Source organism: Emys orbicularis, chromosome 17 (genome assembly GCF_028017835.1).
Source record: "Emys orbicularis isolate rEmyOrb1 chromosome 17, rEmyOrb1.hap1, whole genome shotgun sequence".
NCBI lineage: Eukaryota > Metazoa > Chordata > Testudines > Emydidae > Emys > Emys orbicularis.
The window spans coordinates 1,015,533-1,029,235 of record NC_088699.1 but is presented as its reverse complement, the minus strand read 5'-3'; positions in this window follow the sequence as shown (position 1 = coordinate 1,029,235).

The window sequence follows — 13,703 nt, the reverse complement described above, 5'->3', positions numbered from 1 at the left end:
CCCTGCAGGACCCCACTCGTTATGCCCTTCCAGCATGACTGTGAACCACTGATAACTACTCTCTGGGGATCATTTTTTCAACCAGTTATGCACCCACCTTATAGTAGCTCCATCTAGGTTGTATTTCCCTAGTTTGTTTATGAGACAGTCATGTGAGACAGTATCAAAAGCCTTACTAAAGTCAAGATATACCACATCTACCGCTTCCCCTATCCACAAGGCTTGTTACCCTGTCAAAGAAAGCTATCAGGTTGGTTTGACACGATTTGTTCTTGACAAATCCACGCTGACTGTTACTTATTCACCTCATTATTTTCTAGGTGTTTGCAAATTGATTTCTTAATGATCATTGAAGATCTCCTGGTTAAGCCAGGGTGGTCTCTTGCCATACTTCCTATCTTTCCTACGCAGTGGGATAGTTTGCTCTTGTGCCCTTAATAATGTCTCTTTGAAAAACTGCCAATGGTCTTCAATTGTTCTTCCCCTTAGACTTGCTTCCCATTGGATTTTACCAACCAACTCCCTGGATTTGCTAAAGTCTGCCTTCTTGAAATCCATTGTCTTTACTGTGCTGTTCTCCCTCCTACCATTCCTTTGAATCATGAATTCTACCATTTCATGATCACTTTCAACCACATTGCCTTCCACTTTCAAATTCTCCACCAGTTCCTCCCTATTTGTCAAAATCAGCTCTAGAACAGCCTTTCCCCTAGTAGCTTTCTCCACTTCTGAAATAAAAAATTGTCTCCAATACTTTCCAAGAATTTGTTGGATAATCTGTGCCGTGCTGTGTTATTTTCCCAGCAGATGTCTGGGTAGTCTAAGTCCCCCATCACCACCAAGTACTGTGCTTTGGATAATACTGGGTGATTATAAAAAGCAGGGGAAATGGGAAGGCTCTCTGGGCTCAGACTGCAAGGTGAAGGACCCTTTCTCCCTTCAAACACACATGCCTTCTCAATACTTTTATGTCCCCCCATCCTCAGTCCCACCCCCCAGGGTTGGCTTCCTCTTTTTGTTTTTGCACGTCCCCTTTCAGAGGTATTGTGAGATACCAGTGCCTGAGTTGTAGCCCTGTGCCTCAAGGCATTAGATAGTACCGCTGAAGTAATTGTTCTTGCAGTAGGCATATCCAAGTGGGGCTTCTTCCTTGGAGCTTGATGGATGAGAGGTCTCTTGAGATTAGGATTTATGCAGTGATCAATGCTCTTCTTCATTTCCTTGCTGGGAGAGGTATGGTTACTCTTTTTTGAAGTCTTATTATCCAGGGAAGCAGTAAAAGTGACTAACATAGAGGCTGATGTATGGGGCAGGGGGAGAGCAGATCTCTTGTGAGCTAGGGTATGCTCCATTACTATCAGTTTAAATCTAGCCTTCCTGTCCTTCTTGGATCTGGCCTGAAAATCCCAACAGACCTTGTGTTTGGCAGGGTTGTAGGAGTGCCTCAAACCCAGCAGGCAGCTGGAGTGTTCATCACTGTGGGGAAAGGACCTGTGGCAAGTCTCAGCCTTAAACCCTGCGTCTTGGACATAATTATACTCTAACACAGAAAATCAGGGAAGAGGACCCCACTTCTCCCCCACCCCAACTAACACAAAGTTAAATAAAGGTAGACTATAAATAAAATAAAGTAACTACTCAAATAAATACAATAATTTACATGTTAAGGTGGGGAGCTGAATACAGCAGGCAGTAGAACTATCTTCATGAACTGCAGGTGGTTGAGAAGAAACTGATTGGTGGTGGGCTCATATGTGCCCTTGTTCAGAGCATGAGGCACTGTTCCATGCAGCCATTAGCCTGCAAATACTACTTTGCAGTCACTGGTTGAGAATGCACAGGTGTATGCACATCCTACGGTGGAACACCTATAGGGACACTATACTCAAAAGAAGCACATTCCAATAACTACACCAGTGTGGGGAAAACTTGCTCAGTGCCTCCCTTTCTTCCAGGTTAACTCCATGACCATTTTAGCCATTACACCCAGGTAACTGCACAACCAGGCCTCTCCCCTGACAACCCTTCTCAATGCCCGCACACCAAAGTACCCACTAACCCTATTACAGAACAGAAACTCATGGATAGGCTCAGGGACAGTTCTCCTAAGGAATAACATTACAGAAAGACTCTGGGAAATAAAATGTTTCTCATCAATTTACACTAAATAACCAAGGTCAAGCTCTTGTTTCAAAAAGGGTTTTAATGAATCAAACAACTATTATTGATAATGATAGCTTTGTCATTGCAGAAGCAGCCTCTAGCCTAACATTTTTATGAGATTAAAATGATTCTCTGTGCTAGTGGTCAGGTTCTGACTACCCTGATCATGTCATTGAGTAGCCCCATCAAAACCAACTACGTATTCATATAGTGTCAGAATCATTTATTTTTCTAACACAAGCGACTGTTTTCATGTCACCATTTTTTGATAGTTGGCTGAGCTTGTCACACCATTAACTTAACAGCATTTCTGTTTGTATATAACACAATAAACATTTGAACACCACATCCAATCAATTTCAGGGAATGTTCTAGGCAGCAATAGGCAGAAGCCTATTGATTTAGGGAAAAATAAAAATGGGGGAAACAAATGGGGGTGGGGACACAGAGCCCACACCATTTGTTTAGCCTGACTTATCTCAGAAAGAGAGAGAATGACCAACAACAATAGGGAAGACTGGAGGTGTGCACATAACCCATGGCATAAGTTGAGAATGTGAAACCTGGCATAGTGTGAAAGAGGAATAGGGGGCAAACAGAGCCCCTGCCATGGAGGGGGAAATGGGCGAGACAGATCCCGAAGGTGAGGGATTTGAAAGGAGTCCCTAAAATAGAAGAGATGGGAAGATGGCACACAGGGAGCTTGTTGGGTGGAATGGAAGAATGCAAGGAGCCCCAAGTTTGTGTAATGAGTTTGGCCTACAGAAGTGTATGACTGCTCTAGTACTTAAGATTGTTTAAATTAACAAAGAAAAAAATTTAGCCCTGGTCTACACTACGAGTTTAGGTCGAATTTAGCAGCGTTAGATCAATTTAACCCTGCACCCGTCCACACGACGAAGCCATTTTTGTCCACTTAAAGGGCTCTTAAAATCGATTTCTGTACTCCTCCCCGACGAGGGGATCAGCACTGAAATCAACCCTGCTGGGTTGAATTTGGGGTAGTGTGGACGCAATTCGACAGTATTGGCCTCCGGGAGCTATCCCAGAGTGCTCCATTGTGACCGCTCTGGACAGCACTCTCAACTCAGATGCACTGGCCAGGTAGACAGGAAAAGCCCCGTGAACTTTTGAATTTCATTTCCTGTTTGGCCAGCGTAGTGAGCTGATCAGCACAGGTGACCATGGAGTCCCAGAATCGCAAAAAAGCTCCAGCATGGACCGAACGGGAGGTACTGCATCTGATTGCTGTATGGGGAGACGAAGCCGTGCTATCCGAACTCCGTTCCAAAAGACGAAATGCCGGAGTATTTGAAAAAATCTCCAAGGGCATGAAGGACAGAGGTTATAACAGGGACCCGCAGCAGTGCCGCGAGAAGCCTACCAAAGAACCAGAGAGGCAAACGGCCGCTCCGGGTCAGAGCCCCAGACATGCCGCTTCTATGATGAGCTGCATGCCATTCCAGGGGGTGGCCCCTACAACTACCCCACCCCTGTGCTTCTCTCCTCCCCCACTCGTCCCGGGCTACCTTGGCAGTTATCCCCCCATTTGTGTGACGAATTAATAAAGAATCCATGAATTTGAAACAACAATGACTTTATTGCCTCTGCAAGTGGAGATCAAAGGGGGCAGGGGAGGGCGGTTGGCTTACAGGGAAGTAGAGTGAACCAAGGGGGCGGGTTTTCATCAAGGAGAAACAAACAGAACTTTCACACCATAACCTGGCCAGTCATGAAACTGGTTTTCAAAGCTTCTCTGATGCACAGCACGCCCTGCTGTGCTCTTCTAACCGCCCTGGTGTCTGGCTGAACATAATCAGCGGCCAGGCGATTTGCCTCAACCTCCCACCCCGCCATAAACATCTCCCCCTTACTCTCACAGATATTGTGGAGCACACAGCAAGTAGTAATAACGATGGGAATATTGATTTCACTGAGGTCTAACCGAGTCAGTAAACTGCACCAGCGAGCTTTTAAATGTCCAAAGGCACATTCTATCACTATTATACATTTGCTCAGCCTATAGTTGAACTGCTCCTTACTACTGAGCAAGGGGTAGGCTGGGGTAGGTGCGACCGTGCGGTGTTGCCGACTGGGAGAGCAGCTTGAGGCAGAAGCCTCCAGCTGGCATGATATTCCAGGCAGGACTGAATCTCCATTAGACGAAACTTAAAGAAGAGAATGACCTGGAGTCATTCCCATTTTTGTCCAGGCGCCCCCGACCAACCTAACCGAGGTCAGCCAGGAGCACCCACGGGACGACGACGATGGCTAACAGTCGTATTGTACCATCTGCAAGGCAAGGCAAGGGGATGCTGCTGTGTAGTACTGCATCTGCCAGTAGCACCCAGGAGACATATGGTGACGGTGAGCTGAGCGGGCTCCATGCTTGCCGTGGTATGTCGTCTGCACGGGCAACCCAGGAAAAAAGGTTAGAAACGATTTTTTGCCGTTGCTTTCACGGAGGGAGGCCTCACGACATGTACCCAGAACCACCCGCGACAATGTTTTTGCCCCATCAGGCATTGGGAGCTCAACCCAGAATTCCAATGGGCGGCGGAGACTGCGGGAACTGTGGGATAGCTATGTAACGATGCTGGTTCTGGCGGGACCCAACTGAGAGTGCCAATTCGGGAGAAATTGCTTAAAGCAGGGCAGTTACAGCCCAAGGCTGGGGTTTTTCCACCTCTAAGGCAAACCAAACCAGCCAGACAAAGAGGACTTTGGTCTCACCCCACTGGCTAACCACAAGTCACACAAGCAATTCCCTTAGACACTCCAGTTTCCCAGTATCACCACCAGTGCCACTCGTTATGGGGACAAATGGTTATGAAAACCAATACCCCAGTAAAAGAAAAAAAGAATCAAGCCCCAGACTCAGGTCAATATACAAATCAGATCTTACCCACAAATCACGCTGTTGCCAATCCTTTAGAATCTAAAATCTAAAGGTTTATTCATAAAAGGAAAAAGATAGAGATGAGAGTTAGAATTGGTTAAATGGAATCAATTACATACAGTAATGGCAAAGTTCTTGGTTCAGGCTTGTAGCAATGATAGAATAAACTGCAGGTTTAACTCAAGTCTCTGGAGTACATCCCCAGCTGGGATGGGTCCTCATTCCTTTGTTCAGAGCTTCAGTTTGTAGCAAAGTCCCTCCAGAGGTAAGAAGCAGGATTGAAGACAAGATGGAGATGAGGCATCAGCCTTTTATAGTCTTTTCCAGATGTAAGAACACCTCTTTGTTCTTACTGTGGAAAATTACAGCAAAATGGAGTCTGAAGTCACATGGGCAAGTTCCTGCATACTTTGCTGAGTTACAAGGCCTTTCTGCCTTCTCTCAATGGGTCAATTGTATAGCTGATGGTCCTTAATGGGCCATCAAGCAGGCTAGGCAGAGCTAACACCAACTTGTTTGGGATGTTTCCCAGAAGCATAGCATAAGTTTGAAATACAGACAGTATAGAGCCAATATTCATAACTTCAACTACAAAATTGATACACACATATAGACAGCATAATCATAACCAGCAAACCATAACCTTGTCTTACGCACCTCATTTGACCCCCTTTATACAAGATTTGGTGCCACTACAGGACTTTGGTTGCAACCATGTTCTATATGGTCCCAGTTCAAATCAATAACGTGACAAGCTACCATAGTGCAACGCTCCAAAAGTTGATGCTAGCCTAGGTATTGTGGACGCACACCACCAACTTAATGCGCTTAGTGGGGACACACACAATCGACTGTATCAAATCCATTTAAAAAAAAATCGACTTCTATTAAATAGACCTAATTTTGTAGTGTAGACATACCCATAAAAAAGGAAATAAAAGGTGGCCATCTTAGATTTTAGTTGAGAACACTGATCAATCAAAAAGGTATGTTTTTTTTTTTTAAATGAGTCAGTATAGTCCATTATCTTGGACTAGGCCTTTACCAATAAAGTTGGCTGTTTATAGCAGGAGTAAACTGAAAACCATCTCATTAATCCAAGAGCTGTATAAGTGACAATAGGAAAACACACACAAGCATCTAGCAAAGCTACTCCTAAATAGATCAGCATCTTTAACAGTATCAACACAAAAATAACTGTCTGTCTGTTCAGGGTGAGCTAAGTGTCTGCAAACAATCACAGGGAACGAGTGTCAAAAGTTACCAGATATATGGTACTTAAAATACAGAAACCACTGTAATGAGATTTTAGATAAGTTAAGTACTGGAAAACAGGGAATGGCAGTGGCAGCTTTGCAAAGAGGAATCAGAGGAGTGATTAAATGGCCTGTATAAGACTGGGTTATTGGCACTTGGGGCTTTGTCCAAACTACAACTTTTAAGAGCTTGTAACACATTACTGATGTGGCTGGCTCTAAAGGCTTATCGTCTCTGATTAAAAAATGATGTGTTTAACTAATGCACATTAGCTGTCCTGTTGTAAAAACATAGATGAGGCACTTTACTTTTGAGGTAAACTACAGGAGGTGGTGGTGGGGATAATATAGAGATAACCACCCCCTAGCTACCTCATGGTAAACATACAAGTGCCTTGTCTCCACTTACTGTTTTTTAGTGAGATAACTAGCTTGCTGTTTGTTATATGTTGTAATAAAACCCCCACAACGTTTGATTGCTTCTTCACTGCTAAAAAAGGTGTGGTTTTATTATCTATAACTAACATGCATGAGCTATCCTAAGGTAAAACGCAGTGAAGACAAGGTATGTATTTTTACAGTGAAGTACCTAGACGAGGTCTACACTATACCCTCACTAGAGGTTGACGTGACTTAGTTCACCTGGTGGTAAAACTAAAGTGTCTAGTCTTGTCTAGTCTTCACCTCTGGATAGCACAGTCACTTCGGGAGAAAGATCCACACTCCCAGAATGTGCTGATGCAAATACAAAAGTTATGAATGTATAAACATGGTTCAGCTGCAGCTGTGAGGCAGAAAAGTCACAGCATGTGTGATGCTGGCAGCCCAGGTGCCAGCTCATGCCAAGGTTCCCATGCTTCAGTGGAATACTGACAAACACATGGCTGGCTCATGTTTGGCTCACCTATATTGTTAAAACAGGTATTAGAATTATAAGAACGTGTTTTAGACTTTATTGAATGCATGTGAGTTGCTGCATGCATTAATCTCACTTATAACGTCCGTATCCCACATTGTAAGGCAGTGGTCCCCAACCAGTTGATCGCAATCTCTGGCAGCAGCGCGGTATGGCTGCCGCTAAAGCTACCCCAGCCCCACACTGCTCCCAGAAGCAGCCACTGCAGCCCCGGGGGTCTCCCTCCGTGTGCTGCTCCTGCCTGCAAGCACCGCCCCCGCAGCTCCCATTGGCCAGGAGAGCTGTGGGGGCGGTGCTTGCGGAAAGGGGCAGCGTGCGGAACCATGTGCCCCCTCCCCTCCTCACCCCAGGAGTCGCAGGGACACGTTGGCCCCTTTTAGGAGCAGTGTTGGGCCGGGGTAGCCAGGGAGCCTGCCTTAGCCTCGCTGCACCCACCGCCAACCGGGAGCCACTAGAGGTAAGTGCAGCTCGGCGAGAGGCCACACCCCAAGCCCCACCCTGAGCCCCATCCCAGAGCCAGCACCCCAAACCTCCATTGCACCCCAACATCCATCCCCCTTCCGGAGCCAGCACCCCAAACCCCCTCCTGCACCCCAACACTCTGCCCCAGCCTGGAGCCCCCTCCTGCACCCAAACTTCCTCCCAGAGCCTGCACCCCATCCTGCACCCCAACACTCTGCCCCAGCCCGGAGCCTCCTCCTGCACCCAAACTCCCTCCTAGAGCTTGCACCCCTCACCCCCTCATACACCCCAACCCCCTGCCCCAGGCTCAGCCCAGAGCCCACTCTCACACTGCAAACCCCTTGGCCCCAGCCCAGAGCCTGCACTCCCTCCCGAACCCCAACCCTCTGCCCCAGCCCCGTGAAAGTGAGTGAGGGTGGGAGAGAGTGAGCGACAGAGAGAGCGGGGTGGGGCCTCAGGGAAGGGGCGGGTTAGATCCTGAGTTGCCCTTAGAATCAAAAAGCGATCTTGGGTGTAAAAAGGTTGGAGACCACTGTTGTAAGGTAATATTTGAGCATTAGTATTGTAAGCCTCTGTAACTATGAGTCACCAAAGAAGGAGAGAGACATTAACAAGCGTGAAGTGCTGATCTGCAATCAAAGGTGTTACATCCTGCCTAATGGGAAAGGTCCATCAGCATCAGATGGACTATTGTGGAACAATAAGGAAGACAAAAGACTTTGTTGCTGTGCTCTTCCCCTCCACAAAGATGAGTCATGCAAGTGGATTCTTCCCAGCAGATGAGTTTGTACCTAAGGCCTTGGCTACACTTGCGAGTTACAGCGCTGTAAAGCCTCCCCCAGCGCTGTAACTCACTCCCCGTCCACACTGGCAGGGCACTTACAGCGCTGTATCTCTCTGGGTACAGCGCTGCAGGTACTCCACCTCCCCGAGAAGCATAAGAGATACAGCGGAGTGGCTACGACTCTCCCCTGTGAGTTTGTACCAGGAATCAACCTGCAGCGCTGCACTGATCACCTTGTCAAGTGGCCAATCCTCTCCATTGTTGTGACCGGCTCAGGAATGCGGAAGTGCTGGTTTCAAAGCTCGTACCACAGAGAAAAAGCAAACAGTTTGCTGTTTGCTTTGAGTGAGTGAGTGAGTGAGTGAATGAATGAATGAGCAGGGGGGCGGGAGTTCGGAACTTGCAAAATAGAGTGCTGACATGCTCCAAAAAGCACTCTCTCCCCCCCCCCCCCCGTTTTGAAAAGCACGTTGCAGCCACATGAATGCTGGGATAGCTTCCCATAATGCACCGCTCCCAACACAGCTGCAAATGTTGTAAGTGTGGCCATGCCACTGCGCTGTCAGCTGTCAGTGTGGACAGACTGCAGCGCTTTCCCTACTCAGCTGTACGAAGACAGGTTTACCTCACAGCGCTGTACAGCTGCAAGTGTAGCCAAGGCCTCAGAGCACATGGGAGCAGGAGAATAAAAACCCCATTGAGAAGGAATTGTATCTATATGCTTCTTGCACTCTGAGGGGCAAGGTTTCTAGGTATAAACAAGGGATCCCCAGCTGCTTAGCTTGGGTTAGCCCTAAAGGACATATAGAGTTTGCTTATTATAGAAGCTTCTAGTTACCTGAAAATTAAGATTGTAACTCATTTGGGTATATATGTTTACCTGGTTTAATTCTCATTTCCTTTTCCCAGCAATAAATCTGTATATAGTTTATTATAGGATTGGTTACAAGTATTATCTTTGGTATGAGAGCTAAGGTGCAATTGACCTGGGGTAAGTGACTAGTCCTTTGGACTGGGAGTAACCAGAATATTATCGTGATTCTTGGTGTAGGGACCATCTACCACCTGGGAGGCGAGACAGATTGGAGTACTCCAGGGGACTGTCTGTAACTTCATGTTAAGGCTCTTATAGTGCCTGAGTTTACACCTGATAATTGAGGAGTGAAATCTAAATACAGCACTCACATAAAATTTGGATTTGTGTCCTGATTCTTAACAATCTGCCCTGAGATTAGGAATTGCGCTCTTGATTCACTGTAGGCAGCTTGACAGCACGGAGACATCTCAAACAGTATTTGTTGTGCTGAGAAAGATAAGTCTCCTAAACTGGTTACAAAATATAGTTCTTTTTGTAGACTGGGCCAGGCAGCTCTTTTAAAACTCCTGAATGCAACTTACATGTACTGGCTATTTTAAAAATGTCTGACTTTAGTAGTTGCTGTTTAATATCCTTCAGAGGTACTAGAGAAATGGAAAGTGTGTTATCACCATATGATGAGACTATATCATGTTTTTTCTTCAAATACAGAACAAATATTTATTGAAAACTTCTGCCTTTTCTGCATTATTATTGATAATTCTACATTCCCAGCTAGTAATGGACCAATAACATTGCCAGGATTCATTTTGTTTCCAATATATTTAAAACAACCCTCCTTATTGTCCTTAACTGCTGGTCAGATTTTTTTTCTTGCATCCTTTTGCTTCCTTTATCAATTTTCTACCATTCCTAACATCTGATTTATATTCATTTCTATCAGCTTCGCCTTTTTTTCCATTTGTTATATGTAATCCGCTTTCAAATCTCCAATTCAATTCAGTTTTTTTAAACAGTATGGCCTTCTTGGGCATCTAGTAAGGTGTTCTTAAATGATTCCCAATTATCTTTCATATTTTTCTGATTGAATTCTTCCTCTCAGAAGTTATATGGATAACAAACACTATCCAGAATTATAATACTTAATGCTAATAAATTTTGGAAACTATATTTAACCTCATGTTTCAGATATTAGGAGACAAGGTGTATGGGGGGAGATTATTCTGAGAGGGTTTTTTTGCCCCTTCCTCTGAAACAGCTAGTACTGGCTGCTGCTGAAGACAGGATACTGTAATAGATGAACTATTGGTCTGATCCAATATGGCAGTTCTAGTCTTCCCACAAAGATTTATCTTATTGTGAGGAAGAAAATGGGTACTGACAAACTACAAAGTTCTATTTGTATATACATTACTATGATTTATATTCCGGATTTTTATGCCAAGTTGCCGAAGTTAGCTCCTGCATTATGAATAATGCTCAGGATACTTTGTACTCTAAACAGTGTTGCAAAGACACTCTACTGCATTACTTCCATTAAATTGAAGATTTTCACAAACACAGAAAGTATTCCTGATAAAAGGATTCTTATGGACATGCAGTGAGAGAAGGCTGAGCTCAAAGAACTGTGCATGAGTGGGGCTAGATCCACAAAGCAGATTTAGGCTTAGCGTTGCAATACTTAGATTTAGGTGCCCTGCTGCCCAATGGAACTCACAGCCCTGAGTTAGGCACCCAGGCTCCCCATGTAATGCAGAGGGAAAGTTAGACACCTAAGACTGGGATTCACAGAAGCCAGCAAGCTGAGCAGGCAGCTGTTTAAGATAAATCCTTTTGAAGCATTTCCTATTGATTAAGTGCCTAACTCTGGGACAGAGAGAGGTATCCATCTCCGCTCAGGATTCATAGCGGTGAATCCTCTTGTGGAGTTCCATGCCTAAGCCAAGTTACCCCCTTCTTGCAAACAAAAAACAAACAAAAATTAAAGTGTGCAAGAGAGACAAGGAAGTGGTGCTCACCCCCTTGCATTCAATAAAGCACTCCTAAAGGTGGAAGACCCAAGTTCAAATCCTTACCCTTTATGATTTGGAACAGGACATGAACCCAGGTTTCCCAACTCCCATGAGTTCCCATACAGAATGGGAAGAGACTGTCTAGGAAGGAGTACGGCAGAAAGGGATCTAGGGGTTATAGTGTAATATATATATATATAGTGTAAAATATAGCATATTTACACAAGCTAAATATAAGTCAACAGTGTGATGCTGTTGCAAAAAAAGCAAACATGATTCTGGGATGTATTAACAGGTGTGTTGTGAGCAAGACACGAGAAGTCATTCTTCCGCTCTACTCTGCTCTGGTTAGGCCTCAGCTGGAGTATTGTGTCCAGTTCTGGGCACCGCATTTCAAGAAAGATGTGGAGAAATTGGAAAGGGTCCAGAGAAGAGCAACAAGAATGATTAAAGGTCTTGAGAACATGACCTATGAAGGAAGGCTGAAAGAATTGGGTTTGTTTAGTTTGGAAAAGAGAAGACTGAGAGGGGACATGATAGCAGTTTTCAGGTATCTAAAAGGGTGTCATAAGGAGGAGGGAGAAAACTTGTTCACCTTAGCCTCTGAGGATAGAACAAGAAGCAATGGGCTTAAACTGCAGCAAGGGAGGTCTAGGTTGGACATTAGGGAAAAGTTCCTAACTGTCAGGGTGGTTAAACACTGGAATAAATTGCCTAGGGAGGTTGTGGAATCTCCATCTCTGGAGATATTTAAGAGTAGGTTAGATAAATGTCTATCAGGGATGGTCTAGACAGTATTTGGTCCTGCCATGCGGGCAGGGGACTGGACTCGATGACCTCTCAAGGTCCCTTCCAGTCCTAGAATCTATGAATCTATGAGTGCCTTAACTACAGGCACATAGGGCATTCTATAGTGAGACTCGTTCCTGTTGAAGTGGTTTCATTTTGTATAAACATTTAGATAGTCATGGGGCCAGAGTGAGTAAGAATGACTCTACAGCCAAGTGGTTAGTACATTCAGATGGGAGACCCAGATTCCAGTCTCTGTGCCAAATCAGGCAAAGTAAAGATCTGAACCTGTGTCTCTCACATGAATACTAACCACTAGGCCAGTGGTTTTCAAACTTTTTTTCTGGGGACCCAGTTGAAGAAAATTGTTGTTGCCCGTGACCCAACAGAGCTGGGGATGAGGGGTTTGAGGTGTGGGAGGGGCTCAGGGCTGGGGCAGAGGGTTGGGGTGCAGGGAGCCAGGGCTACAGGCTGGGGCCAGGAATGAGGGGTTCAGGGTGTAGGAGGGGGCTCTGGGCTGGGGCAGGGGGTTGGGGTGCAGGAGGGGGCGGGGCTCTGGGCTGCGGGGTGCAGGCTCTAGGGTGGGGCCAGAGATGAGGGGTTTGGTGTGCAGGAAGGGGTTTTGGGGGGCTCAGGGCTGGGGTAGGGGTGCAGGAGGGGGTCAGGGCTCTGGGCTAGGGGTGCAGGCTCTGGGGTGGGGCAGGGGATTGGGGCGTGGACTTACCTCCGGCGAATCTGGTCAGCGGCACAGCTGGGGTTCAGAGGCAGGTTTCCTGCCTATCCTAGCACCGTGGACCGCACTGCACCCCAGAAGTGGCCAGCAGGTCCAGCTCCTAGGCAGAGGCGCACGACTCTTGCCCGCAGGCACTGCCCCCTCCAGTTCCCATTGGCCAGAAACCGGCCAATGGGAGTGCGGAGCCAGTGCTCGGGGTGGGAGCAGCACACAGAGCCCCATGGCCCCCCTGCCTAGAAGCCGGACCCGATGCTGGCTGCTTCCGGGGAGCAGCACAGTGTGGAAACAGGTAGGCACTAGCCTGTCTTAGCTGGGCAGCAGCGCTGATGGGACTTTTTAACGTCCTGGTTGGCAATGCTGACCAGAGCGACCCAATGCCTTACTTTGAAAAACGCTGCACTAGACTACTGGGTATAAAGGGAGCACTATCACCACCTCCTCTGTGTTTTGTGCAAGTTAGCCATGCTCTGACCTCACCTACCACGTTGGACCCTAGGCACTGAGGGGACTTTTCTGGTGAAAACTTAGGCACCTGGGGAATTCAGGCACCTATAGGGTTGGGCAAGACGAGTGGATGGTTTGTAGTAGCAAACTTTTGGCCTCGGGTGCCTAAAGTGGCAGTTAGGCACCTAACTCCCTTTGTGGATCTGGCAGTTGGTACGTGGTTGCTTAACATGAAGTTTTCACAGTGACTATTACAGTGTTGACAACTCTTAGGATATGTGCAGGTTTTCTTAACTCACCAGCTATTGGGAATGTGAGTATCTCAGCATTCATTTAAATAAAAAAAGTTTCTAGCCCTCTTGGTTGTGGAGACATGCTGGAAAAACATGACCCCAAGTCAGGAGCGTCGCCAGGGCGGCAGAAAGTCC